The sequence below is a fragment of the Ambystoma mexicanum genome, chromosome 5p (assembly GCF_040938575.1).
Source record: "Ambystoma mexicanum isolate Mex_15411 chromosome 5p, UKY_AmexF1_1, whole genome shotgun sequence".
In the NCBI taxonomy this organism is placed as follows: domain Eukaryota; kingdom Metazoa; phylum Chordata; class Amphibia; order Caudata; family Ambystomatidae; genus Ambystoma; species Ambystoma mexicanum.
The window spans coordinates 740,289,165-740,314,261 of NC_090930.1; the positions used below are offsets into that span (position 1 = coordinate 740,289,165).

Sequence of the window (25,097 nt, forward strand, 5' to 3'; positions counted from 1 at the left end):
ACCTTTATGCATTTTTTTTAAATGTATGAACAGTGAGGTCATTCTGAGTCGATGGGCAGATCTGCATCGGAAACATACATAAAAGATTTGAAATTTTCAAACTTAATTCAATGTTAAGAAACATGCTCAATCTGTGACCCAATGGATTCTCTTTTTACTTGAAGATGCAGCAACAACATTAATAATACCATTTTGGGAAAAGCAGCTCTATTGTATCGCCATTCTCTTTCAAAATTGTTAAAGGGTTAATCCTATGAAAAGCGACCACATTCAGAATCAATGATATTAATCAAGCGTCTTAACAGCCTTTACATGTTTGTAAAATGAAGGTATCAGTTTGAGATGAAAAATAGAACGAAGAACACACTTTTCTTAATTCACAAAAGGCCTGAGGTGTATAAATACTGTTTGTACCGACCAAGGGCCCATTCGTGAATGTACTTACTTTAGTTGGATCATACCTTTCTTCAAAGAAGACATCCACAATAAACGATAAGGGAAAGGTTCGACTGATGGTAAACTCTTACAGAGATTTGAATGCAAATTATTGGATTCAACCTCCAGGGTGCTACCATTACACCATGGGTCTTTCACACCAGAGAAAGTGGTGGGTTTCATTGTGGCTAAAGAGCGTCATCCATGGAAAATCTTTCTTTTTTCAAATGCACCCAGGGAATAATGCTATGAAAGTGGGCGACACAGCAGCGTCATTGCTATTAAAACAAGACACTGAGAGGAAAACAAACACAGTAATTCCCAAGGTCCCACCGAGATTTGAACTCGGATCGCTGGATTCAGAGTCCAGAGTGCTAACCATTACACCATGGAACCTACATACTTAGTGACATGATGAACGTCATTGCAGCAAAAAAAGAGCCTTTTAGAGAATGTATGCAATATTCTTTTATCTTATGCCTCCAGAGGAAGAATCCTATCCAAATGAGCTGTAAAGCAAAGAATTTGCTATTGCGCAACAACCAACTAAACAGTTCCACATTTGCATAATATCCGTGGGCTAGGAATATGAGTTTGTTAAAATGATGCATGAGATCTCGATTCTCATTTCTGTTACAACTCTGTCAGGTTGCACCAGCAAGGGGCCCATGGTGTAATGGTTAGCAAAGAACATTACTGAAGGGCCCCTCGGCCAGCCAGAAAGCCAAAATGGAGAGAACGGGCATGAACTGGTTGTGAATGAGCTTCAAAATGCGTTCACAGGTAATTGAACTGGTGATCTCCTCAGTTTATACACCTGGAACTCCTGTCAATAGCAACAGTCGGCAGCTGGGTTGCCAGACATTTCGTCAAAAAAAATTTGTCGACAGGACAATTGGTCGAAACCATTTGGTCGAAAACCAAATGGTCGAATTGCTTTGTTTTTTATTTTCACATTTTTTTTGGGGGGGGGGGTTTAGGGGGGTCCCCCCAACCCCCTTTTTTTCTAAAACCCCCTTTTTTTCCCTAAACTACAACCTAAAAAATATATATATAAATAAATAAAAAAAACGACCATTTGGTTTTCGACCAAATTACGTCGACCAAATGTCTTTCGACGAAATGTCCGGACAGCGGCAGCTGGTCTGTGTCAGTAATGGCAATTTGATTTTGCCATTTTCACAACTCCCTAATAAATGAACAAAATGTTCCATTTGTAGGCACAGTTACATGCTATGGTATGTATACCATGCTTAATAACCACCATAGGAGGCTCAGAGCACCATCCGCATTCTTACGTACAAAACATGTAAGGAAATAATCAGATCTTTTGCTCTGCAGGAGTCAGGCTTCTTTAAAGCCTGACAAAGTGGCAGAGTGCCATTGTAAACTGAGGCATGATGAAACCATGCCCAAGAACCCAGGCAGGTTAAACCCTTCCACTCATGCCCCTAGGCCCCGGACGGCCACGAACGGCCAGGTTCTATAGACAGGGCAGCTGGCATGGATTATGGACACTTTTAACATAGGGTGGTTTTTCAACCTTATCTCCTCTGGGAGCAAAGCGCTGGACAGGGTTTCCTGTACGTTTTTGAGGTTCGCAGGGATCTATGTGTGGATGTTTCTTGGTGTGAAAAGCATGACACCTTTTGGGGTGACACCAGGCTCTTCTGGGAGTTAATTTGCATAATCTCTACTTTCTATTTTATGTGACATGGGCTGCAGTTACATTGTTCTGTTAATAGAGGGCAACACACAGGTCATAGTTCCAAACAGGGGTGCACAGTCTGCTTGCTAGCTTACATTTACAGTTCTATTTGGGATTCACCGCCTTTTCATAAACTGAGTACTCTTCCGGAGTATTTCTAACTTATGTAGGTGTTTTGGGGGTGTTACGTGCCTTTGTATGACTGCTGCAAACCACTTGATATTAGACATTGATTGGAAACGACATAAAAAATCCTGACACATATTGTAAGCGGACATAAAATGACCTATATTAGCTAATATAAGTAAACAGACATCACTCCCCCCTCCCCACAAAAAGGGATGTATGCGTACACAAAAAATAAAAATGAAAAACAAGCAACTACTGCAGTTAAAATCTAAAAATGTAAATTCAGTTACATGATCATGACTCGGAAGGGGAAGTTAAAAAGTAAAAAAACACACGGTAGGAGAGAGGTTAGCTTTACATGCCATGAGGGAGGAAGAGGTCTTCCAAGCACTGTTGTGTATGTTGGTCAATCCCTCTGAAACGCAAAAGGGATGTGCACATAGAAATCAAAGCAGAGTCATCCAGAGAGACTATTTAATTCTTTTTTTTTCAAATTCTCAAAAGGAAGCTGCTATCAAATTGAACTATTCATCACAGCCACTGCTAGGAAATCTATGTGCTAAAATGACAATACACCCAAAGGAAAACAAAATATAGCTATAACATGTCAGATTACTAAATTCAGAGTCCAGCCTACTAACCATTAGACCATGGAACCTAAATACTTCCGCAAATGCTGAACTTCATTATGCCAAAACAGAGGCAGTCAGAAACAATATTTAATATTGCTTAATCATATGCCTCAAGAGGAAGAATTTGATCTACATGCTCTATAAAGCACAGAGATTGCTATAGCACAACGTCAATCGACAACATCGCTGTGTTTGTATGATATCAGTCAATTGGGACTATGAATCTGTAAAAATTGTAAATGTGCTCTATATTACCATTTCTGATTCAACGCTCTCAGGTGCATCTTGCAAGGGTTCCATGGTGTAATGGTTAGCACTTTGGACTTTGAATCCAACGATCCAAGTTCAAGTCTCGGTGGGACCGTTATCTTGCTCTTACACTCCATTTTCTAATTTCTCAAATTACAATTCAACAGAGTTAATATTCAGAAGTTCAGTCGACTCTCTCTGCACGACATTACATTTAAATGCACTTTGGTGCCTGATACCAATACAGTGATGCAACTACATATCGTTAATGTACAATCCCTAAGGTCAATCAGAGTGGGCACCCAGATATATGTCAGAAACATTTTCCACAGATGAATAATGTCCAACCTTAACTCTATGAAAAGAAAAATTTACACACTATGTGCAGTAGATTCTCTGCTCACTGGAACATGCAGAAACAACATTGATGTGAAAAGATTGGAAAAAGCCCTATTTTATTAACATTAAAAAATGTTATACAATTATTTTGGTGAATCATATTCACTTTCACAATCATTCCTATGTTTCAAGCAATTTGATGGTCTTATTAAATGTGTAAAAAATGTAATTCTTTGAGTTGACAAACTGTATGGAGAGCAAACTTTTTATAACTTACAAGAGTTATGAGTTCTAGAAAGTAGTGCATTTACTGATCAAGTGCCCTTGTTTAAATGTACTTACTTTATTTGGATCACACCTTTCTCGAAAGAAGAAATAAACTCTAAATTATCAGGAAACAATTCAACTGATTTTAGGGGCCTCCTGGGCTTTCAATGCAAATCGCTGAGATCAAAAGCCAGTTTAATAGCCATTATACCTTGGAGCTTTGGAGATATGAGAGTGGGCAGTTTCTTTGTGGCAAAAGAGAGTCATCCCCAGAAACTATTAATATTCTTTGGTCAAAGAAGACTGCCATCAAAGTGGGCTGTAAAGCAAAGCTATTGCTGTTATATCTATCTGCAAATGAAAGGCAACTCTAAAAGAGAAGCAGCCCCAATGTCCCACCGAGACTTGAACTCGGATCGCTGGATTCAGAGTCCAGAGTGCTAACCATTACACCATGGAACCCACATATTCAGTAGCATGATGCACTTCATTCTGGAAAAACAGAGCACATCAGAGAAAATATGTAATATTCCTATATCATTAGACTCCAGAGGAAGAATTTGATCCAAATGAGACATGAAGCCAATACTTTGCGATTGCACAGCATCCAACAGCAACAGTGCTGCTTCGATATAATATCAGTAAACGGTTACTATAGGTCAGTAAAAATCTTGACTGTGCCCTATATTCTCATTGCCCTTATGAAGCTCTGCTCAACAAGGGTTCCATGGTGTAATGGTTAGCACTTTGGACTTTGAATCCAGCGATCCGAGTTCAAGTCTCGGTGGAACCTCTCTCTTGCTCTAACACACTTTGTCTCCTTGTTGTCTTAAATTATAGGCCAAAGATAGTAATATTCATAAGGTTAGTGGTGTAGGGTATTCATTTTCGCTCTCACTCTCTGGCATAACTTTTCATAAAAATCCACTTTTGTGCCTAGCACCTTAACCTTTATGCATTTTTTTTAAATGTATGAACAGTGAGGTCATTCTGAGTCGATGGGCAGATCTGCATCGGAAACATACATAAAAGATTTGAAATTTTCAAACTTAACTCAATGTTAAGAAACATGCTCAATCTGTGACCCAATGGATTCTCTTTTTACTTGAAGATGCAGCAACAACATTAATAATACCATTTTGGGAAAAGCAGCTCTATTGTATCGCCATTCTCTTTCAAAATTGTTAAAGGGTTAATCCTATGAAAAGCGACCACATTCAGAATCAATGATATTAATCAAGCGTCTTAACAGCCTTTACATGTTTGTAAAATGAAGGTATCAGTTTGAGATGAAAAATAGAACGAAGAACACACTTTTCTTAATTCACAAAAGGCCTGAGGTGTATAAATACTGTTTGTACCGACCAAGGGCCCATTCGTGAATGTACTTACTTTAGTTGGATCATACCTTTCTTCAAAGAAGACATCCACAATAAACGATAAGGGAAAGGTTCGACTGATGGTAAACTCTTACAGAGATTTGAATGCAAATTATTGGATTCAACCTCCAGGGTGCTACCATTACACCATGGGTCTTTCACACCACAGAAAGTGGTGGGTTTCATTGTGGCTAAAGAGCGTCATCCATGGAAAATCTTTCTTTTTTCAAATGCACCCAGGGAATAATGCTATGAAAGTGGGCGACACAGCAGCGTCATTGCTATTAAAACAAGACACTGAGAGGAAAACAAACACAGTAATTCCCAAGGTCCCACTGAGATTTGAACTCGGATCGCTGGATTCAGAGTCCAGAGTGCTAACCATTACACCATGGAACCTACATACTTAGTGACATGATGAACGTCATTGCAGCAAAAAAAGAGCCTTTTAGAGAATGTATGCAATATTCTTTTATCTTATGCCTCCAGAGGAAGAATCCTATCCAAATGAGCTGTAAAGCAAAGAGTTTGCTATTGCGCAACAACCAACTAAACAGTTCCACATTTGCATAATATCCGTGGGCTAGGAATATGAGTTTGTTAAAATGATGCATGAGATCTCGATTCTCATTTCTGTTACAACTCTGTCAGGTTGCACCAGCAAGGGGCCCATGGTGTAATGGTTAGCAAAGAACATTACTGAAGGGCCCCTCGGCCAGCCAGAAAGCCAAAATGGAGAGAACGGGCATGAACTGGTTGTGAATGAGCTTCAAAATGCGTTCACAGGTAATTGAACTGGTGATCTCCTCAGTTTATACACCTGGAACTCCTGTCAATAGCAACAGTCGGCAGCTGGGTTGCCAGACATTTCGTCAAAAAAAATTTGTCGACAGGACAATTGGTCGAAACCATTTGGTCGAAAACCAAATGGTCGAATTGCTTTGTTTTTTATTTTCACATTTTATTTTGGGGAGGGGGCTTGGGGGGGTCCCCCCAACCCCCTTTTTTTCTAAAAACCCCTTTTTTTCCCTAAACTACAACCTAAAAAATATATATATAAATAAATAAAAAAAACGACCATTTGGCTTTCGACCAAATTACGTCGACCAAATGTCTTTCGACGAAATGTCTTTCGACGAAATGTCCGGACAGCGGCAGCTGGTCTGTGTCAGTAATGGCAATTTGATTTTGCCATTTTCACAACTCCCTAATAAATGAACAAAATGTTCCATTTGTAGGCACAGTTACATGCTATGGTATGTATACCATGCTTAATAACCACCATAGGAGGCTCAGAGCACCATCCGCATTCTTACGTACAAAACATGTAAGGAAATAATCAGAACTTTTGCTCTGCAGGAGTCAGGCTTCTTTAAAGCTTGACAAAGTGGCAGAGTGCCATTGTAAACTGAGGCATGATGAAACCATGCCCAAGAACCCAGGCAGGTTAAACCCTTCCACTCATGCCCCTAGGCCCCGAACGGCCAGGTTCTATAGACAGGGCAGCTGGCATGGATTATGGACACTTTTAACATAGGGTGGTTTTTCAACCTTATCTCCTCTGGGAGCAAAGCGCTGGACAGGGTTTCCTGTACGTTTTTGAGGTTCGCAGGGATCTATGTGTGGATGTTTCTTGGTGTGAAAAGCATGACACCTTTTGGGGTGACACCAGGCTCTTCTGGGAGTTAATTTGCATAATCTCTACTTTCTATTTTATGTGACATGGGCTGCAGTTACATTGTTCTGTTAATAGAGGGCAACACACAGGTCATAGTTCCAAACAGGGGTGCACAGTCTGCTTGCTAGCTTACATTTACAGTTCTATTTGGGATTCACCGCCTTTTCATAAACTGAGTACTCTTCCGGAGTATTTCTAACTTATGTAGGTGTTTTGGGGGTGTTACGTGCCTTTGTATGACTGCTGCAAACCACTTGATATTAGACATTGATTGGAAACGACATAAAAAATCCTGACACATATTGTAAGCGGACATAAAATGACCTATATTAGCTAATATAAGTAAACAGACATCACTCCCCCCTCCCCACAAAAAGGGATGTATGCGTACACAAAAAATAAAAATGAAAAACAAGCAACTACTGCAGTTAAAATCTAAAAATGTAAATTCAGTTACATGATCATGACTCGGAAGGGGAAGTTAAAAAGTAAAAAAACACACGGTAGGAGAGAGGTTAGCTTTACATGCCATGAGGGAGGAAGAGGTCTTCCAAGCACTGTTGTGTATGTTGGTCAATCCCTCTGAAACGCAAAAGGGATGTGCACATAGAAATCAAAGCAGAGTCATCCAGAGAGACTATTTAATTCTTTTTTTTTCAAATTCTCAAAAGGAAGCTGCTATCAAATTGAACTATTCATCACAGCCACTGCTAGGAAATCTATGTGCATAAAATGACAATACACCCAAAGGAAAACAAAATATAGCTATAACATGTCAGATTACTAAACTCAGAGTCCAGCCTACTAACCATTAGACCATGGAACCTAAATACTTCCGCAAATGCTGAACTTCATTATGCCAAAACAGAGGCAGTCAGAAACAATATTTAATATTGCTTAATCATATGCCTCAAGAGGAAGAATTTGATCTACATGCTCTATAAAGCACAGAGATTGCTATAGCACAACGTCAATCGACAACATCGCTGTGTTTGTATGATATCAGTCAATTGGGACTATGAATCTGTAAAAATTGTAAATGTGCTCTATATTACCATTTCTGATTCAACGCTCTCAGGTGCATCTTGCAAGGGTTCCATGGTGTAATGATTAGCACTTTGGACTTTGAATCCAACGATCCGAGTTCAAGTCTCGGTGGGACCGTTATCTTGCTCTTACACTCCATTTTCTAATTTCTCAAATTACAATTCAACAGAGTTAATATTCAGAAGTTCAGTCGACTCTCTCTGCACGACATTACATTTAAATGCACTTTGGTGCCTGATACCAATACAGTGATGCAACTACATATCGTTAATGTACAATCCCTAAGGTCAATCAGAGTGGGCACCCAGATATCTCTCAGAAACATTTTCCACAGATGAATAATGTCCAACCTTAACTCTATGAAAAGAAAAATGTACACACTATGTGCAGTAGATTCTCTGCTCACTGGAACATGCAGAAACAACATTGATGTGAAAAGATTGGAAAAAGCCCTATTTTATTAACATTAAAAAATGTTATACAATTATTTTGGTGAATCATATTCACTTTCACAATCATTCCTATGTTTCAAGCAATTTGATGGTCTTATTAAATGTGTAAAAAATGTAATTCTTTGAGTTGACAAACTGTATGGAGAGCAAACTTTTTATAACTTACAAGAGTTATGAGTTCTAGAAAGTAGTGCATTTACTGATCAAGTGCCCTTGTTTAAATGTACTTACTTTATTTGGATCACACCTTTCTCGAAAGAAGAAATAAACTCTAAATTATCAGGAAACAATTCAACTGATTTTAGGGGCCTCCTGGGCTTTCAATGCAAATCGCTGAGATCAAAAGCCAGTTTAATAGCCATTATACCTTGGAGCTTTGGAGATATGAGAGTGGGCAGTTTCTTTGTGGCAAAAGAGAGTAATCCCCAGAAACTATTAATATTCTTTGGTCAAAGAAGACTGCCATCAAAGTGGGCTGTAAAGCAAAGCTATTGCTGTTATATCTATCTGCAAATGAAAGGCAACTCTAAAAGAGAAGCAGCCCCAAGGTCCCACCGAGACTTGAACTCGGATCGCTGGATTCAGAGTCCAGAGTGCTAACCATTACACCATGGAACCCACATATTCAGTAGCATGATGCACTTCATTCTGGAAAAACAGAGCACATCAGAGAAAATATGTAATATTCCTATATCATTAGACTCCAGAGGAAGAATTTGATCCAAATGAGACATGAAGCCAATACTTTGCGATTGCACAGCATCCAACAGCAACAGTGCTGCTTCGATATAATATCAGTAAACGGTTACTATAGGTCAGTAAAAATCTTGACTGTGCCCTATATTCTCATTGCCCTTATGAAGCTCTGCTCAACAAGGGTTCCATGGTGTAATGGTTAGCACTTTGGACTTTGAATCCAGCGATCCGAGTTCAAGTCTCAGTGGAACCTCTCTCTTGCTCTAACACACTTTGTCTCCTTGTTGTCTTAAATTATAGGCCAAAGATAGTAATATTCATAAGGTTAGTGGTGTAGGGTATTCATTTTCGCTCTCACTCTCTGGCATAACTTTTCATAAAAATCCACTTTTGTGCCTAGCACCTTAACCTTTATGCATTTTTTTTAAATGTATGAACAGTGAGGTCATTCTGAGTCGATGGGCAGATCTGCATCGGAAACATACATAAAAGATTTGAAATTTTCAAACTTAACTCAATGTTAAGAAACATGCTCAATCTGTGACCCAATGGATTCTCTTTTTACTTGAAGATGCAGCAACAACATTAATAATACCATTTTGGGAAAAGCAGCTCTATTGTATCGCCATTCTCTTTCAAAATTGTTAAAGGGTTAATCCTATGAAAAGCGACCACATTCAGAATCAATGATATTAATCAAGCGTCTTAACAGCCTTTACATGTTTGTAAAATGAAGGTATCAGTTTGAGATGAAAAATAGAACGAAGAACACACTTTTCTTAATTCACAAAAGGCCTGAGGTGTATAAATACTGTTTGTACCGACCAAGGGCCCATTCGTGAATGTACTTACTTTAGTTGGATCATACCTTTCTTCAAAGAAGACATCCACAATAAACGATAAGGGAAAGGTTCGACTGATGGTAAACTCTTACAGAGATTTGAATGCAAATTATTGGATTCAACCTCCAGGGTGCTACCATTACACCATGGGTCTTTCACACCACAGAAAGTGGTGGGTTTCATTGTGGCTAAAGAGCGTCATCCATGGAAAATCTTTCTTTTTTCAAATGCACCCAGGGAATAATGCTATGAAAGTGGGCGACACAGCAGCGTCATTGCTATTAAAACAAGACACTGAGAGGAAAACAAACACAGTAATTCCCAAGGTCCCACCGAGATTTGAACTCGGATCGCTGGATTCAGAGTCCAGAGTGCTAACCATTACACCATGGAACCTAAATACTTAGTGACATGATGAACGTCATTGCAGCAAAAAAAGAGCCTTTTAGAGAATGTATGCAATATTCTTTTATCTTATGCCTCCAGAGGAAGAATCCTATCCAAATGAGCTGTAAAGCAAAGAGTTTGCTATTGCGCAACAACCAACTAAACAGTTCCACATTTGCATAATATCCGTGGGCTAGGAATATGAGTTTGTTAAAATGATGCATGAGATCTCGATTCTCATTTCTGTTACAACTCTGTCAGGTTGCACCAGCAAGGGGCCCATGGTGTAATGGTTAGCAAAGAACATTACTGAAGGGCCCCTCGGCCAGCCAGAAAGCCAAAATGGAGAGAACGGGCATGAACTGGTTGTGAATGAGCTTCAAAATGCGTTCACAGGTAATTGAACTGGTGATCTCCTCAGTTTATACACCTGGAACTCCTGTCAATAGCAACAGTCGGCAGCTGGGTTGCCAGACATTTCGTCGAAAAAAATTTGTCGACAGGACAATTGGTCGAAACCATTTGGTCGAAAACCAAATGGTCGAATTGCTTTGTTTTTTATTTTCACATTTTTTTTGGGGGGGGGGGTTTGGGGGGGTCCCCCCAACCCCCTTTTTTCTAAAAACCCCTTTTTTTCCCTAAACTACAACCTAAAAAATATATATATAAATAAATAAAAAAAACGACCATTTGGCTTTCGACCAAATTACGTCGACCAAATGTCTTTCGACGAAATGTCTTTCGACGAAATGTCCGGACAGCGGCAGCTGGTCTGTGTCAGTAATGGCAATTTGATTTTGCCATTTTCACAACTCCCTAATAAATGAACAAAATGTTCCATTTGTAGGCACAGTTACATGCTATGGTATGTATACCATGCTTAATAACCACCATAGGAGGCTCAGAGCACCATCCGCATTCTTACGTACAAAACATGTAAGGAAATAATCAGATCTTTTGCTCTGCAGGAGTCAGGCTTCTTTAAAGCCTGACAAAGTGGCAGAGTGCCATTGTAAACTGAGGCATGATGAAACCATGCCCAAGAACCCAGGCAGGTTAAACCCTTCCACTCATGCCCCTAGGCCCACGGCCACGAACGTCCAGGTTCTATAGACAGGGCAGCTGGCATGGATTATGGACACTTTTAACATAGGGTGGTTTTTCAACCTTATCTCCTCTGGGAGCAAAGCGCTGGACAGGGTTTCCTGTACGTTTTTGAGGTTTGCAGGGATCTATGTGTGGATGTTTCTTGGTGTGAAAAGCATGACACCTTTTGGGGTGACACCAGGCTCTTCTGGGAGTTAATTTGCATAATCTCTACTTTCTATTTTATGTGACATGGGCTGCAGTTACATCGTTCTGTTAATAGAGGGCAACACACAGGTCATAGTTCCAAACAGGGGTGCACAGTCTGCTTGCTAGCTTACATTTACAGTTCTATTTGGGATTCACCGCCTTTTCATAAACTGAGTACTCTTCCGGAGTATATCTAACTTATGTAGGTGTTTTGGGGGTGTTACGTGCCTTTGTATGACTGCTGCAAACCACTTGATATTAGACATTGATTGGAAACGACATAAAAAATCCTGACACATATTGTAAGCGGACATAAAATGACCTATATTAGCTAATATAAGTAAACAGACATCACTCCCCCCTCCCCACAAAAAGGGATGTATGCGTACACAAAAAATAAAAATGAAAAACAAGCAACTACTGCAGTTAAAATCTAAAAATGTAAATTCAGTTACATGATCATGACTCGGAAGGGGAAGTTAAAAAGTAAAAAAACACACGGTAGGAGAGAGGTTAGCTTTACATGCCATGAGGGAGGAAGAGGTCTTCCAAGCACTGTTGTGTATGTTGGTCAATCCCTCTGAAACGCAAAAGGGATGTGCACATAGAAATCAAAGCAGAGTCATCCAGAGAGACTATTTAATTCTTTTTTTTTCAAATTCTCAAAAGGAAGCTGCTATCAAATTGAACTATTCATCACAGCCACTGCTAGGAAATCTATGTGCATAAAATGACAATACACCCAAAGGAAAACAAAATATAGCTATAACATGTCAGATTACTAAATTCAGAGTCCAGCCTACTAACCATTAGACCATGGAACCTAAATACTTCCGCAAATGCTGAACTTCATTATGCCAAAACAGAGGCAGTCAGAAACAATATTTAATATTGCTTAATCATATGCCTCAAGAGGAAGAATTTGATCTACATGCTCTATAAAGCACAGAGATTGCTATAGCACAACGTCAATCGACAACATCGCTGTGTTTGTATGATATCAGTCAATTGGGACTATGAATCTGTAAAAATTGTAAATGTGCTCTATATTGCCATTTCTGATTCAACGCTCTCAGGTGCATCTTGCAAGGGTTCCATGGTGTAATGGTTAGCACTTTGGACTTTGAATCCAACGATCCGAGTTCAAGTCTCGGTGGGACCGTTATCTTGCTCTTACACTCCATTTTCTAATTTCTCAAATTACAATTCAACAGAGTTAATATTCAGAAGTTCAGTCGACTCTCTCTGCACGACATTACATTTAAATGCACTTTGGTGCCTGATACCAATACAGTGATGCAACTACATATCGTTAATGTACAATCCCTAAGGTCAATCAGAGTGGGCACCCAGATATCTCTCAGAAACATTTTCCACAGATGAATAATGTCCAACCTTAACTCTATGAAAAGAAAAATGTACACACTATGTGCAGTAGATTCTCTGTTCACTGGAACATGCAGAAACAACATTGATGTGAAAAGATTGGAAAAAGCCCTATTTTATTAACATTAAAAAATGTTATACAATTATTTTGGTGAATCATATTCACTTTCACAATCATTCCTATGTTTCAAGCAATTTGATGGTCTTATTAAATGTGTAAAAAATGTAATTCTTTGAGTTGACAAACTGTATGGAGAGCAAACTTTTTATAACTTACAAGAGTTATGAGTTCTAGAAAGTAGTGCATTTACTGATCAAGTGCCCTTGTTTAAATGTACTTACTTTATTTGGATCACACCTTTCTCGAAAGAAGAAATAAACTCTAAATTATCAGGAAACAATTCAACTGATTTTAGGGGCCTCCTGGGCTTTCAATGCAAATCGCTGAGATCAAAAGCCAGTTTAATAGCCATTATACCTTGGAGCTTTGGAGATATGAGAGTGGGCAGTTTCTTTGTGGCAAAAGAGAGTCATCCCCAGAAACTATTAATATTCTTTGGTCAAAGAAGACTGCCATCAAAGTGGGCTGTAAAGCAAAGCTATTGCTGTTATATCTATCTGCAAATGAAAGGCAACTCTAAAAGAGAAGCAGCCCCAAGGTCCCACCGAGACTTGAACTCGGATCGCTGGATTCAGAGTCCAGAGTGCTAACCATTACACCATGGAACCCACATATTCAGTAGCATGATGCACTTCATTCTGGAAAAACAGAGCACATCAGAGAAAATATGTAATATTCCTATATCATTAGACTCCAGAGGAAGAATTTGATCCAAATGAGACATGAAGCCAATACTTTGCGATTGCACAGCATCCAACAGCAACAGTGCTGCTTCGATATAATATCAGTAAACGGTTACTATAGGTCAGTAAAAATCTTGACTGTGCCCTATATTCTCATTGCCCTTATGAAGCTCTGCTCAACAAGGGTTCCATGGTGTAATGGTTAGCACTTTGGACTTTGAATCCAGCGATCCGAGTTCAAGTCTCGGTGGAACCTCTCTCTTGCTCTAACACACTTTGTCTCCTTGTTGTCTTAAATTATAGGCCAAAGATAGTAATATTCATAAGGTTAGTGGTGTAGGGTATTCATTTTCGCTCTCACTCTCTGGCATAACTTTTCATAAAAATCCACTTTTGTGCCTAGCACCTTAACCTTTATGCATTTTTTTTAAATGTATGAACAGTGAGGTCATTCTGAGTCGATGGGCAGATCTGCATCGGAAACATACATAAAAGATTTGAAATTTTCAAACTTAACTCAATGTTAAGAAACATGCTCAATCTGTGACCCAATGGATTCTCTTTTTACTTGAAGATGCAGCAACAACATTAATAATACCATTTTGGGAAAAGCAGCTCTATTGTATCGCCATTCTCTTTCAAAATTGTTAAAGGGTTAATCCTATGAAAAGCGACCACATTCAGAATCAATGATATTAATCAAGCGTCTTAACAGCCTTTACATGTTTGTAAAATGAAGGTATCAGTTTGAGATGAAAAATAGAACGAAGAACACACTTTTCTTAATTCACAAAAGGCCTGAGGTGTATAAATACTGTTTGTACCGACCAAGGGCCCATTCGTGAATGTACTTACTTTAGTTGGATCATACCTTTCTTCAAAGAAGTCATCCACAATAAACGATAAGGGAAAGGTTCGACTGATGGTAAACTCTTACAGAGATTTGAATGCAAATTATTGGATTCAACCTCCAGGGTGCTACCATTACACCATGGGTCTTTCACACCACAGAAAGTGGTGGGTTTCATTGTGGCTAAAGAGCGTCATCCATGGAAAATCTTTCTTTTTTCAAATGCACCCAGGGAATAATGCTATGAAAGTGGGCGACACAGCAGCGTCATTGCTATTAAAACAAGACACTGAGAGGAAAACAAACACAGTAATTCCCAAGGTCCCACCGAGATTTGAACTCGGATCGCTGGATTCAGAGTCCAGAGTGCTAACCATTACACCATGGAACCTACATACTTAGTGACATGATGAACGTCATTGCAGCAAAAAAAGAGCCTTTTAGAGAATGTATGCAATATTCTTTTATCTTATGCCTCCAGAGGAAGAATCCTATCCAAATGAGCTGTAAAGCAAAGAGTTTGCTATTGCGCAACAACCAACTAAACAGTTCCACATTTGCATAATATCCGTGGGCTAGGAATATGAGTTTGTTAAAATGATGCATGAGATCTCGATTCTCATTTCTGTTACAACTCTGTCAGGTTGCACCAGCAAGGGGCCCATGGTGTAATGGTTAGCAAAGAACATTACTGAAGGGCCCCTCGGCCAGCCAGAAAGCCAAAATGGAGAGAACGGGCATGAACTGGTTGTGAATGAGCTTCAAAATGCGTTCACAGGCAATTGAACTGGTGATCTCCTCAGTTTATACACCTGGAACTCCTGTCAATAGCAACAGTCGGCAGCTGGGTTGCCAGACATTTCGTCAAAAAAAATTTGTCGACAGGACAATTGGTCGAAACCATTTGGTCGAAAACCAAATGGTCGAATTGCTTTGTTTTTTATTTTCACATTTTTTTTGGGGGGGGGGGGGTTTGGGGGGGTCCCCCCAACCCCCTTTTTTTCTAAAAACCCCTTTTTTTCCCTAAACTACAACCTAAAAAATATATATATAAATAAATAAAAAAAACGACCATTTGGCTTTCGACCAAATTACGTCGACCAAATGTCTTTCGACGAAATGTCTTTCGACGAAATGTCCGGACAGCGGCAGCTGGTCTGTGTCAGTAATGGCAATTTGATTTTGCCATTTTCACAACTCCCTAATAAATGAACAAAATGTTCCATTTGTAGGCACAGTTACATGCTATGGTATGTATACCATGCTTAATAACCACCATAGGAGGCTCAGAGCACCATCCGCATTCTTACGTACAAAACATGTAAGGAAATAATCAGATCTTTTGCTCTGCAGGAGTCAGGCTTCTTTAAAGCCTGACAAAGTGGCAGAGTGCCATTGTAAACTGAGGCATGATGAAACCATGCCCAAGAACCCAGGCAGGTTAAACCCTTCCACTCATGCCCCTAGGCCCCGAACTAGACAGGGCAGCTGGCATGGATTATGGACACTTTTAACATAGGGTGGTTTTTCAACCTTATCTCCTCTGGGAGCAAAGCGCTGGACAGGGTTTCCTGTACGTTTTTGAGGTTCGCAGGGATCTATGTGTGGATGTTTCTTGGTGTGAAAAGCATGACACCTTTTGGGGTGACACCAGGCTCTTCTGGGAGTTAATTTGCATAATCTCTACTTTCTATTTTATGTGACATGGGCTGCAGTTACATTGTTCTGTTAATAGAGGGCAACACACAGGTCATAGTTCCAAACAGGGGTGCACAGTCTGCTTGCTAGCTTACATTTACAGTTCTATTTGGGATTCACCGCCTTTTCATAAACTGAGTACTCTTCCGGAGTATTTCTAACTTATGTAGGTGTTTTGGGGGTGTTACGTGCCTTTGTATGACTGCTGCAAACCACTTGATATTAGACATTGATTGGAAACGACATAAAAAATCCTGACACATATTGTAAGCGGACATAAAATGACCTATATTAGCTAATATAAGTAAACAGACATCACTCCCCCCTCCCCACAAAAAGGGATGTATGCGTACACAAAAAATAAAAATGAAAAACAAGCAACTACTGCAGTTAAAATCTAAAAATGTAAATTCAGTTACATGATCATGACTCGGAAGGGGAAGTTAAAAAGTAAAAAAACACACGGTAGGAGAGAGGTTAGCTTTACATGCCATGAGGGAGGAAGAGGTCTTCCAAGCACTGTTGTGTATGTTGGTCAATCCCTCTGAAACGCAAAAGGGATGTGCACATAGAAATCAAAGCAGAGTCATCCAGAGAGACTATTTAATTCTTTTTTTTTCAAATTCTCAAAAGGAAGCTGCTATCAAATTGAACTATTCATCACAGCCACTGCTAGGAAATCTATGTGCATAAAATGACAATACACCCAAAGGAAAACAAAATATAGCTATAACATGTCAGATTACTAAATTCAGAGTCCAGCCTACTAACCATTAGACCATGGAACCTAAATACTTCCGCAAATGCTGAACTTCATTATGCCAAAACAGAGGCAGTCAGAAACAATATTTAATATTGCTTAATCATATGCCTCAAGAGGAAGAATTTGATCTACATGCTCTATAAAGCACAGAGATTGCTATAGCACAACGTCAATCGACAACATCGCTGTGTTTGTATGATATCAGTCAATTGGGACTATGAATCTGTAAAAATTGTAAATGTGCTCTATATTACCATTTCTGATTCAACACTCTCAGGTGCATCTTGCAAGGGTTCCATGGTGTAATGGTTAGCACTTTGGACTTTGAATCCAACGATCCGAGTTCAAGTCTCGGTGGGACCGTTATCTTGCTCTTACACTCCATTTTCTAATTTCTCAAATTACAATTCAACAGAGTTAATATTCAGAAGTTCAGTCGACTCTCTCTGCACGACATTACATTTAAATGCACTTTGGTGCCTGATACCAATACAGTGATGCAACTACATATCGTTAATGTACAATCCCTAAGGTCAATCAGAGTGGGCACCCAGATATCTCTCAGAAACATTTTCCACAGATGAATAATGTCCAACCTTAACTCTATGAAAAGAAAAATGTACACACTATGTGCAGTAGATTCTCTGCTCACTGGAACATGCAGAAACAACATTGATGTGAAAAGATTGGAAAAAGCCCTATTTTATTAACATTAAAAAATGTTATACAATTATTTTGGTGAATCATCTTCACTTTCACAATCATTCCTATGTTTCAAGCAATTTGATGGTCTTATTAAATGTGTAAAAAATGTAATTCTTTGAGTTGACAAACTGTATGGAGAGCAAACTTTTTATAACTTACAAGAGTTATGAGTTCTAGAAAGTAGTGCATTTACTGATCAAGTGCCCTTGTTTAAATGTACTTACTTTATTTGGATCACACCTTTCTCGAAAGAAGAAATAAACTCTAAATTATCAGGAAACAATTCAACTGATTTTAGGGGCCTCCTGGGCTTTCAATGCAAATCGCTGAGATCAAAAGCCAGTTTAATAGCCATTATACCTTGGAGCTTTGGAGATATGAGAGTGGGCAGTTTCTTTGTGGCAAAAGAGAGTCATGCCCAGAAACTATTAATATTCTTTGGTCAAAGAAGACTGCCATCAAAGTGGGCTGTAAAGCAAAGCTATTGCTGTTATATCTATCTGCAAATGAAAGGCAACTCTAAAAGAGAAGCAGCCCCAAGGTCCCACCGAGACTTGAACTCGGATCGCTGGATTCAGAGTCCAGAGTGCTAACCATTACACCATGGAACCCACATATTCAGTAGCATGATGCACTTCATTCTGGAAAAACAGAGCACATCAGAGAAATATGTAATATTCCTATATCATTAGACTCCAGAGGAAGAATTTGATCCAAATGAGACATGAAGCCAATACTTTGCGATTGCACAGCATCCAACAGCAACAGTGCTGCTTCGATATAATATCAGTAAACGGTTACTATAGGTCAGTAAAAATCTTGACTGTGCCCTATATTCTCATTGCCCTTATGAAGCTCTGCTCAACAAGGGTTCCATGGTGAAATGGTTAGCACTTTGGACTTTGAATCCAGCGATCCGAGTTCAAGTCTCGGTGGAACCTCTCTCTTGCTCTAACACACTTTGTCTCCTTGTTGTCTTAAATTATAGGCCAAAGATAGTAATATTCATAAGGTTAGTGGTGTAGGGTATTCATTTTCGCTCTCACTCTCTGGCATAACTTTTCATAAAAATCCACTTTTGTGCCTAGCACCTTAACCTTTATGCATTTTTTTTTAAATGTATGAACAGTGAGGTCATTCTGAGTCGATGGGCAGATCTGCATCGGAAACATACATAAAAGATTTGAAATTTTCAAACTTAACTCAATGTTAAGAAACATGCTCAATCTGTGACCCAATGGATTCTCTTTTTACTTGAAGATGCAGCAACAACATTAATAATACCATTTTGGGAAAAGCAGCTCTATTGTATCGCCATTCTCTTTCAAAATTGTTAAAGGGTTAATCCTATGAAAAGCGACCACATTCAGAATCAATGATATTAATCAAGCGTCTTAACAGCCTTTACATGTTTGTAAAATGAAGGTATCAGTTTGAGATGAAAAATAGAACGAAGAACACACTTTTCTTAATTCACAAAAGGCCTGAGGTGTATAAATACTGTTTGTACCGACCAAGGGCCCATTCGTGAATGTACTTACTTTAGTTGGATCATACCTTTCTTCAAAGAAGACATCCACAATAAACGATAAGGGAAAGGTTCGACTGATGGTAAACTCTTACAGAGATTTGAATGCAAATTATTGGATTCAACCTCCAGGGTGCTACCATTACACCATGGGTCTTTCACACCACAGAAAGTGGTGGGTTTCATTGTGGCTAAAGAGCGTCATCCATGGAAAATCTTTCTTTTTTCAAATGCACCCAGGGAATAATGCTATGAAAGTGGGCGACACAGCAGCGTCATTGCTATTAAAACAAGACACTGAGAGGAAAACAAACACAGTAATTCCCAAGGTCCCACCGAGATTTGAACTCGGATCGCTGGATTCAGAGTCCAGAGTGCTAACCATTACACCATGGAACCTACATACTTAGTGACATGATGAACGTCATTGCAGCAAAAAAAGAGCCTTTTAGAGAATGTATGCAATATTCTTTTATCTTATGCCTCCAGAGGAAGAATCCTATCCAAATGAGCTGTAAAGCAAAGAGTTTGCTATTGCGCAACAACCAACTAAACAGTTCCACATTTGCATAATATCCGTGGGCTAGGAATATGAGTTTGTTAAAATGATGCATGAGATCTCGATTCTCATTTCTGTTACAACTCTGTCAGGTTGCACCAGCAAGGGGCCCATGGTGTAATGGTTAGCAAAGAACATTACTGAAGGGCCCCTCGGCCAGCCAGAAAGCCAAAATGGAGAGAACGGGCATGAACTGGTTGTGAATGAGCTTCAAAATGCGTTCACAGGTAATTGAACTGGTGATCTCCTCAGTTTATACACCTGGAACTCCTGTCAATAGCAACAGTCGGCAGCTGGGTTGCCAGACATTTCGTCAAAAAAAATTTGTCGACAGGACAATTGGTCGAAACCATTTGGTCGAAAACCAAATGGTCGAATTGCTTTGTTTTTTATTTTCACATTTTTTTTGGGGGGGGGGTTTGGGGGGGTCCCCCCACCCCCCTTTTTTTCTAAAAACCCCTTTTTTTCCCTAAACTACAACCTAAAAAATATATATATAAATAAATAAAAAAAACGACCATTTGGCTTTCGACCAAATTACGTCGACCAAATGTCTTTCGACGAAATGTCTTTCGACGAAATGTCCGGACAGCGGCAGCTGGTCTGTGTCAGTAATGGCAATTTGATTTTGCCATTTTCACAACTCCCTAATAAATGAACAAAATGTTCCATTTGTAGGCACAGTTACATGCTATGGTATGTATACCATGCTTAATAACCACCATAGGAGGCTCATAGCACCATCCGCATTCTTACGTACAAAACATGTAAGGAAATAATCAGATCTTTTGCTCTGCAGGAGTCAGGCTTCTTTAAAGCCTGACAAAGTGGCAGAGTGCCATTGTAAACTGAGGCATGATGAAACCATGCCCAAGAACCCAGGCAGGTTAAACCCTTCCACTCATGCCCCTAGGCCCCGAACGGCCAGGTTCTATAGACAGGGCAGCTGGCATGGATTATGGACACTTTTAACATAGGGTGGTTTTTCAACCTTATCTCCTCTGGGAGCAAAGCGCTGGACAGGGTTTCCTGTACGTTTTTGAGGTTCGCAGGGATCTATGTGTGGATGTTTCTTGGTGTGAAAAGCATGACACCTTTTGGGGTGACACCAGGCTCTTCTGGGAGTTAATTTGCATAATCTCTACTTTCTATTTTATGTGACATGGGCTGCAGTTACATTGTTCTGTTAATAGAGGGCAACACACAGGTCATAGTTCCAAACAGGGGTGCACAGTCTGCTTGTTAGCTTACATTTACAGTTCTATTTGGGATTCACCGCCTTTTCATAAACTGAGTACTCTTCCGGAGTATTTCTAACTTATGTAGGTGTTTTGGGGGTGTTACGTGCCTTTGTATGACTGCTGCAAACCACTTGATATTAGACATTGATTGGAAACGACATAAAAAATCCTGACACATATTGTAAGCGGACATAAAATGACCTATATTAGCTAATATAAGTAAACAGACATCACTCCCGCCTCCCCACAAAAAGGGATGTATGCGTACACAAAAAATAAAAATGAAAAACAAGCAACTACTGCAGTTAAAATCTAAAAATGTAAATTCAGTTACATGATCATGACTCGGAAGGGGAAGTTAAAAAGTAAAAAAACACACGGTAGGAGAGAGGTTAGCTTTACATGCCATGAGGGAGGAAGAGGTCTTCCAAGCACTGTTTTGTATGTTGGTCAATCCCTCTGAAACGCAAAAGGGATGTGCACATAGAAATCAAAGCAGAGTCATCCAGAGAGACTATTTAATTCTTTTTTTTTCAAATTCTCAAAAGGAAGCTGCTATCAAATTGAACTATTCATCACAGCCACTGCTAGGAAATCTATGTGCATAAAATGACAATACACCCAAAGGAAAACAAAATATAGCTATAACATGTCAGATTACTAAATTCAGAGTCCAGCCTACTAACCATTAGACCATGGAACCTAAATACTTCCGCAAATGCTGAACTTCATTATGCCAAAACAGAGGCAGTCAGAAACAATATTTAATATTGCTTAATCATATGCCTCAAGAGGAAGAATTTGATCTACATGCTCTATAAAGCACAGAGATTGCTATAGCACAACGTCAATCGACAACATCGCTGTGTTTGTATGATATCAGTCAATTGGGACTATGAATCTGTAAAAATTGTAAATGTGCTCTATATTACCATTTCTGATTCAACGCTCTCAGGTGCATCTTGCAAGGGTTCCATGGTGTAATGGTTAGCACTTTGGACTTTGAATCCAACGATCCGAGTTCAAGTCTCGGTGGGACCGTTATCTTGCTCTTACACTCCATTTTCTAATTTCTCAAATTACAATTCAACAGAGTTAATATTCAGAAGTTCAGTCGACTCTCTCTGCACGACATTATATTTAAATGCACTTTGGTGCCTGATACCAATACAGTGATGCAACTACATATCGTTAATGTACAATCCCTAAGGTCAATCAGAGTGGGCACCCAGATATCTCTCAGAAACATTTTCCACAGATGAATAATGTCCAACCTTAACTCTATGAAAAGAAAAATGTACACACTATGTGCAGTAGATTCTCTGCTCACTGGAACATGCAGAAACAACATTGATGTGAAAAGATTGGAAAAAGCCCTATTTTATTAACATTAAAAAATGTTATACAATTATTTTGGTGAATCATATTCACTTTCACAATCATTCCTATGTTTCAAGCAATTTGATGGTCTTATTAAATGTGTAAAAAATGTAATTCTTTGAGGTGACAAACTGTATGGAGAGCAAACTTTTTATAACTTACAAGAGTTATGAGTTCTAGAAAGTAGTGCATTTACTGATCAAGTGCCCTTGTTTAAATGTACTTACTTTATTTGGATCACACCTTTCTCGAAAGAAGAAATAAACTCTAAATTATCAGGAAACAATTCAACTGATTTTAGGGGCCTCCTGGGCTTTCAATGCAAATCGCTGAGATCAAAAGCCAGTTTAATAGCCATTATACCTTGGAGCTTTGGAGATATGAGAGTGGGCAGTTTCTTTGTGGCAAAAGAGAGTCATCCCCAGAAACTATTAATATTCTTTGGTCAAAGAAGACTGCCATCAAAGTGGGCTGTAAAGCAAAGCTATTGCTGTTATATCTATCTGCAAATGAAAGGCAACTCTAAAAGAGAAGAAGCCCCAAGGTCCCACCGAGACTTGAACTCTGAATTCAGAGTCCAGAGTGCTAACCATTACACCATGGAACCCACATATTCAGTAGCATGATGCACTTCATTCTGGAAAAACAGAGCACATCAGAGAAAATATGTAATATTCCTATATCATTAGACTCCAGAGGAAGAATTTGATCCAAATGAGACATGAAGCCAATACTTTGCGATTGCACAGCATCCAACAGCAACAGTGCTGCTTCGATATAATATCAGTAAACGGTTACTATAGGTCAGTAAAAATCTTGACTGTGCCCTATATTCTCATTGCCCTTATGAAGCTCTGCTCAACAAGGGTTCCATGGTGTAATGGTTAGCACTTTGGACTTTGAATCCAGCGATCCGAGTTCAAGTCTCGGTGGAACCTCTCTCTTGCTCTAACACACTTTGTCTCCTTGTTGTCTTAAATTATAGGCCAAAGATAGTAATATTCATAAGGTTAGTGGTGTAGGGTATTCATTTTCGCTCTCACTCTCTGGCATAACTTTTCATAAAAATCCACTTTTGTGCCTAGCACCTTAACCTTTATGCATTTTTTTTAAATGTATGAACAGTGAGGTCATTCTGAGTCGATGGGCAGATCTGCATCGGAAACATACATAAAAGATTTGAAATTTTCAAACTTAACTCAATGTTAAGAAACATGCTCAATCTGTGACCCAATGGATTCTCTTTTTACTTGAAGATGCAGCAACAACATTAATAATACCATTTTGGGAAAAGCAGCTCTATTGTATCGCCATTCTCTTTCAAAATTGTTAAAGGGTTAATCCTATGAAAAGCGACCACATTCAGAATCAATGATATTAATCAAGCGTCTTAACAGCCTTTACATGTTTGTAAAATGAAGGTATCAGTTTGAGATGAAAAATAGAACGAAGAACACACTTTTCTTAATTCACAAAAGGCCTGAGGTGTATAAATACTGTTTGTACCGACCAAGGGCCCATTCGTGAATGTACTTACTTTAGTTGGATCATACCTTTCTTCAAAGAAGACATCCACAATAAACGATAAGGGAAAGGTTCGACTGATGGTAAACTCTTACAGAGATTTGAATGCAAATTATTGGATTCAACCTCCAGGGTGCTACCATTACACCATGGGTCTTTCACACCACAGAAAGTGGTGGGTTTCATTGTGGCTAAAGAGCGTCATCCATGGAAAATCTTTCTTTTTTCAAATGCACCCAGGGAATAATGCTATGAAAGTGGGCGACACAGCAGCGTCATTGCTATTAAAACAAGACACTGAGAGGAAAACAAACACAGTAATTCCCAAGGTCCCACCGAGATTTGAACTCGGATCGCTGGATTCAGAGTCCAGAGTGCTAACCATTACACCATGGAACCTACATACTTAGTGACATGATGAACGTCATTGCAGCAAAAAAAGAGCCTTTTAGAGAATGTATGCAATATTCTTTTATCTTATGCCTCCAGAGGAAGAATCCTATCCAAATGAGCTGTAAAGCAAAGAGTTTGCTATTGCGCAACAACCAACTAAACAGTTCCACATTTGCATAATATCCGTGGGCTAGGAATATGAGTTTGTTAAAATGATGCATGAGATCTCGATTCTCATTTCTGTTACAACTCTGTCAGGTTGCACCAGCAAGGGGCCCATGGTGTAATGGTTAGCAAAGAACATTACTGAAGGGCCCCTCGGCCAGCCAGAAAGCCAAAATGGAGAGAACGGGCATGAACTGGTTGTGAATGAGCTTCAAAATGCGTTCACGGGTAATTGAACTGGTGATCTCCTCAGTTTATACACCTGGAACTCCTGTCAATAGCAACAGTCGGCAGCTGGGTTGCCAGACATTTCGTCAAAAAAAATTTGTCGACAGGACAATTGGTCGAAACCATTTGGCGAAAACCAAATGGTAGAATTGCTTTGTTTTTTATTTTCACATTTTTTTTTGGGGGGGGGTTTGGGGGGGTCCCCCCAACCCCCTTTTTTTCTAAAAACCCCTTTTTTTCCCTAAACTACAACCTAAAAAATATATATATAAATAAATAAAAAAAACGACCATTTGGCTTTCGACCAAATTACGTCGACCAAATGTCTTTCGACGAA

The 25,097-nt window shown here is 39.3% G+C and overlaps 20 non-coding genes across 20 annotated transcripts; 10 read left to right on the forward strand and 10 right to left on the reverse strand.

The window, feature by feature from the left end:
- Positions 1-759: 759 nt before the first annotated feature.
- Positions 760-831, reverse strand: TRNAQ-CUG (transfer RNA glutamine (anticodon CUG)). The gene has a single exon. It is a non-coding gene; the product is annotated as a tRNA-Gln (tRNA).
- A 2,365-nt stretch (positions 832-3,196) lies between these two features.
- On the forward strand, positions 3,197-3,268 carry TRNAQ-UUG (transfer RNA glutamine (anticodon UUG)). Its single transcript has one exon. It is a non-coding gene; the product is annotated as a tRNA-Gln (tRNA).
- Positions 3,269-4,149: 881 nt separating this feature from the next.
- Positions 4,150-4,221, reverse strand: TRNAQ-CUG (transfer RNA glutamine (anticodon CUG)). Its single transcript has one exon. It is a non-coding gene; the product is annotated as a tRNA-Gln (tRNA).
- Positions 4,222-4,480: 259 nt separating this feature from the next.
- On the forward strand, positions 4,481-4,552 carry TRNAQ-UUG (transfer RNA glutamine (anticodon UUG)). Its single transcript has one exon. It is a non-coding gene; the product is annotated as a tRNA-Gln (tRNA).
- A 913-nt stretch (positions 4,553-5,465) lies between these two features.
- TRNAQ-CUG (transfer RNA glutamine (anticodon CUG)) lies at positions 5,466-5,537 on the reverse strand. Its single transcript has one exon. It is a non-coding gene; the product is annotated as a tRNA-Gln (tRNA).
- Positions 5,538-7,908: 2,371 nt separating this feature from the next.
- On the forward strand, positions 7,909-7,980 carry TRNAQ-UUG (transfer RNA glutamine (anticodon UUG)). The gene has a single exon. It is a non-coding gene; the product is annotated as a tRNA-Gln (tRNA).
- Positions 7,981-8,861: 881 nt separating this feature from the next.
- TRNAQ-CUG (transfer RNA glutamine (anticodon CUG)) lies at positions 8,862-8,933 on the reverse strand. Its single transcript has one exon. It is a non-coding gene; the product is annotated as a tRNA-Gln (tRNA).
- A 259-nt stretch (positions 8,934-9,192) lies between these two features.
- TRNAQ-UUG (transfer RNA glutamine (anticodon UUG)) lies at positions 9,193-9,264 on the forward strand. Its single transcript has one exon. It is a non-coding gene; the product is annotated as a tRNA-Gln (tRNA).
- A 913-nt stretch (positions 9,265-10,177) lies between these two features.
- On the reverse strand, positions 10,178-10,249 carry TRNAQ-CUG (transfer RNA glutamine (anticodon CUG)). The gene has a single exon. It is a non-coding gene; the product is annotated as a tRNA-Gln (tRNA).
- Positions 10,250-12,626: 2,377 nt separating this feature from the next.
- Positions 12,627-12,698, forward strand: TRNAQ-UUG (transfer RNA glutamine (anticodon UUG)). The gene has a single exon. It is a non-coding gene; the product is annotated as a tRNA-Gln (tRNA).
- Positions 12,699-13,579: 881 nt separating this feature from the next.
- On the reverse strand, positions 13,580-13,651 carry TRNAQ-CUG (transfer RNA glutamine (anticodon CUG)). Its single transcript has one exon. It is a non-coding gene; the product is annotated as a tRNA-Gln (tRNA).
- A 259-nt stretch (positions 13,652-13,910) lies between these two features.
- Positions 13,911-13,982, forward strand: TRNAQ-UUG (transfer RNA glutamine (anticodon UUG)). Its single transcript has one exon. It is a non-coding gene; the product is annotated as a tRNA-Gln (tRNA).
- A 913-nt stretch (positions 13,983-14,895) lies between these two features.
- On the reverse strand, positions 14,896-14,967 carry TRNAQ-CUG (transfer RNA glutamine (anticodon CUG)). Its single transcript has one exon. It is a non-coding gene; the product is annotated as a tRNA-Gln (tRNA).
- Positions 14,968-17,328: 2,361 nt separating this feature from the next.
- TRNAQ-UUG (transfer RNA glutamine (anticodon UUG)) lies at positions 17,329-17,400 on the forward strand. Its single transcript has one exon. It is a non-coding gene; the product is annotated as a tRNA-Gln (tRNA).
- Positions 17,401-18,281: 881 nt separating this feature from the next.
- Positions 18,282-18,353, reverse strand: TRNAQ-CUG (transfer RNA glutamine (anticodon CUG)). The gene has a single exon. It is a non-coding gene; the product is annotated as a tRNA-Gln (tRNA).
- A 258-nt stretch (positions 18,354-18,611) lies between these two features.
- Positions 18,612-18,683, forward strand: TRNAQ-UUG (transfer RNA glutamine (anticodon UUG)). The gene has a single exon. It is a non-coding gene; the product is annotated as a tRNA-Gln (tRNA).
- Positions 18,684-19,597: 914 nt separating this feature from the next.
- On the reverse strand, positions 19,598-19,669 carry TRNAQ-CUG (transfer RNA glutamine (anticodon CUG)). Its single transcript has one exon. It is a non-coding gene; the product is annotated as a tRNA-Gln (tRNA).
- A 2,370-nt stretch (positions 19,670-22,039) lies between these two features.
- Positions 22,040-22,111, forward strand: TRNAQ-UUG (transfer RNA glutamine (anticodon UUG)). Its single transcript has one exon. It is a non-coding gene; the product is annotated as a tRNA-Gln (tRNA).
- Positions 22,112-23,316: 1,205 nt separating this feature from the next.
- TRNAQ-UUG (transfer RNA glutamine (anticodon UUG)) lies at positions 23,317-23,388 on the forward strand. Its single transcript has one exon. It is a non-coding gene; the product is annotated as a tRNA-Gln (tRNA).
- Positions 23,389-24,301: 913 nt separating this feature from the next.
- On the reverse strand, positions 24,302-24,373 carry TRNAQ-CUG (transfer RNA glutamine (anticodon CUG)). The gene has a single exon. It is a non-coding gene; the product is annotated as a tRNA-Gln (tRNA).
- Between the last annotated feature and the right edge of the window lie 724 nt (positions 24,374-25,097).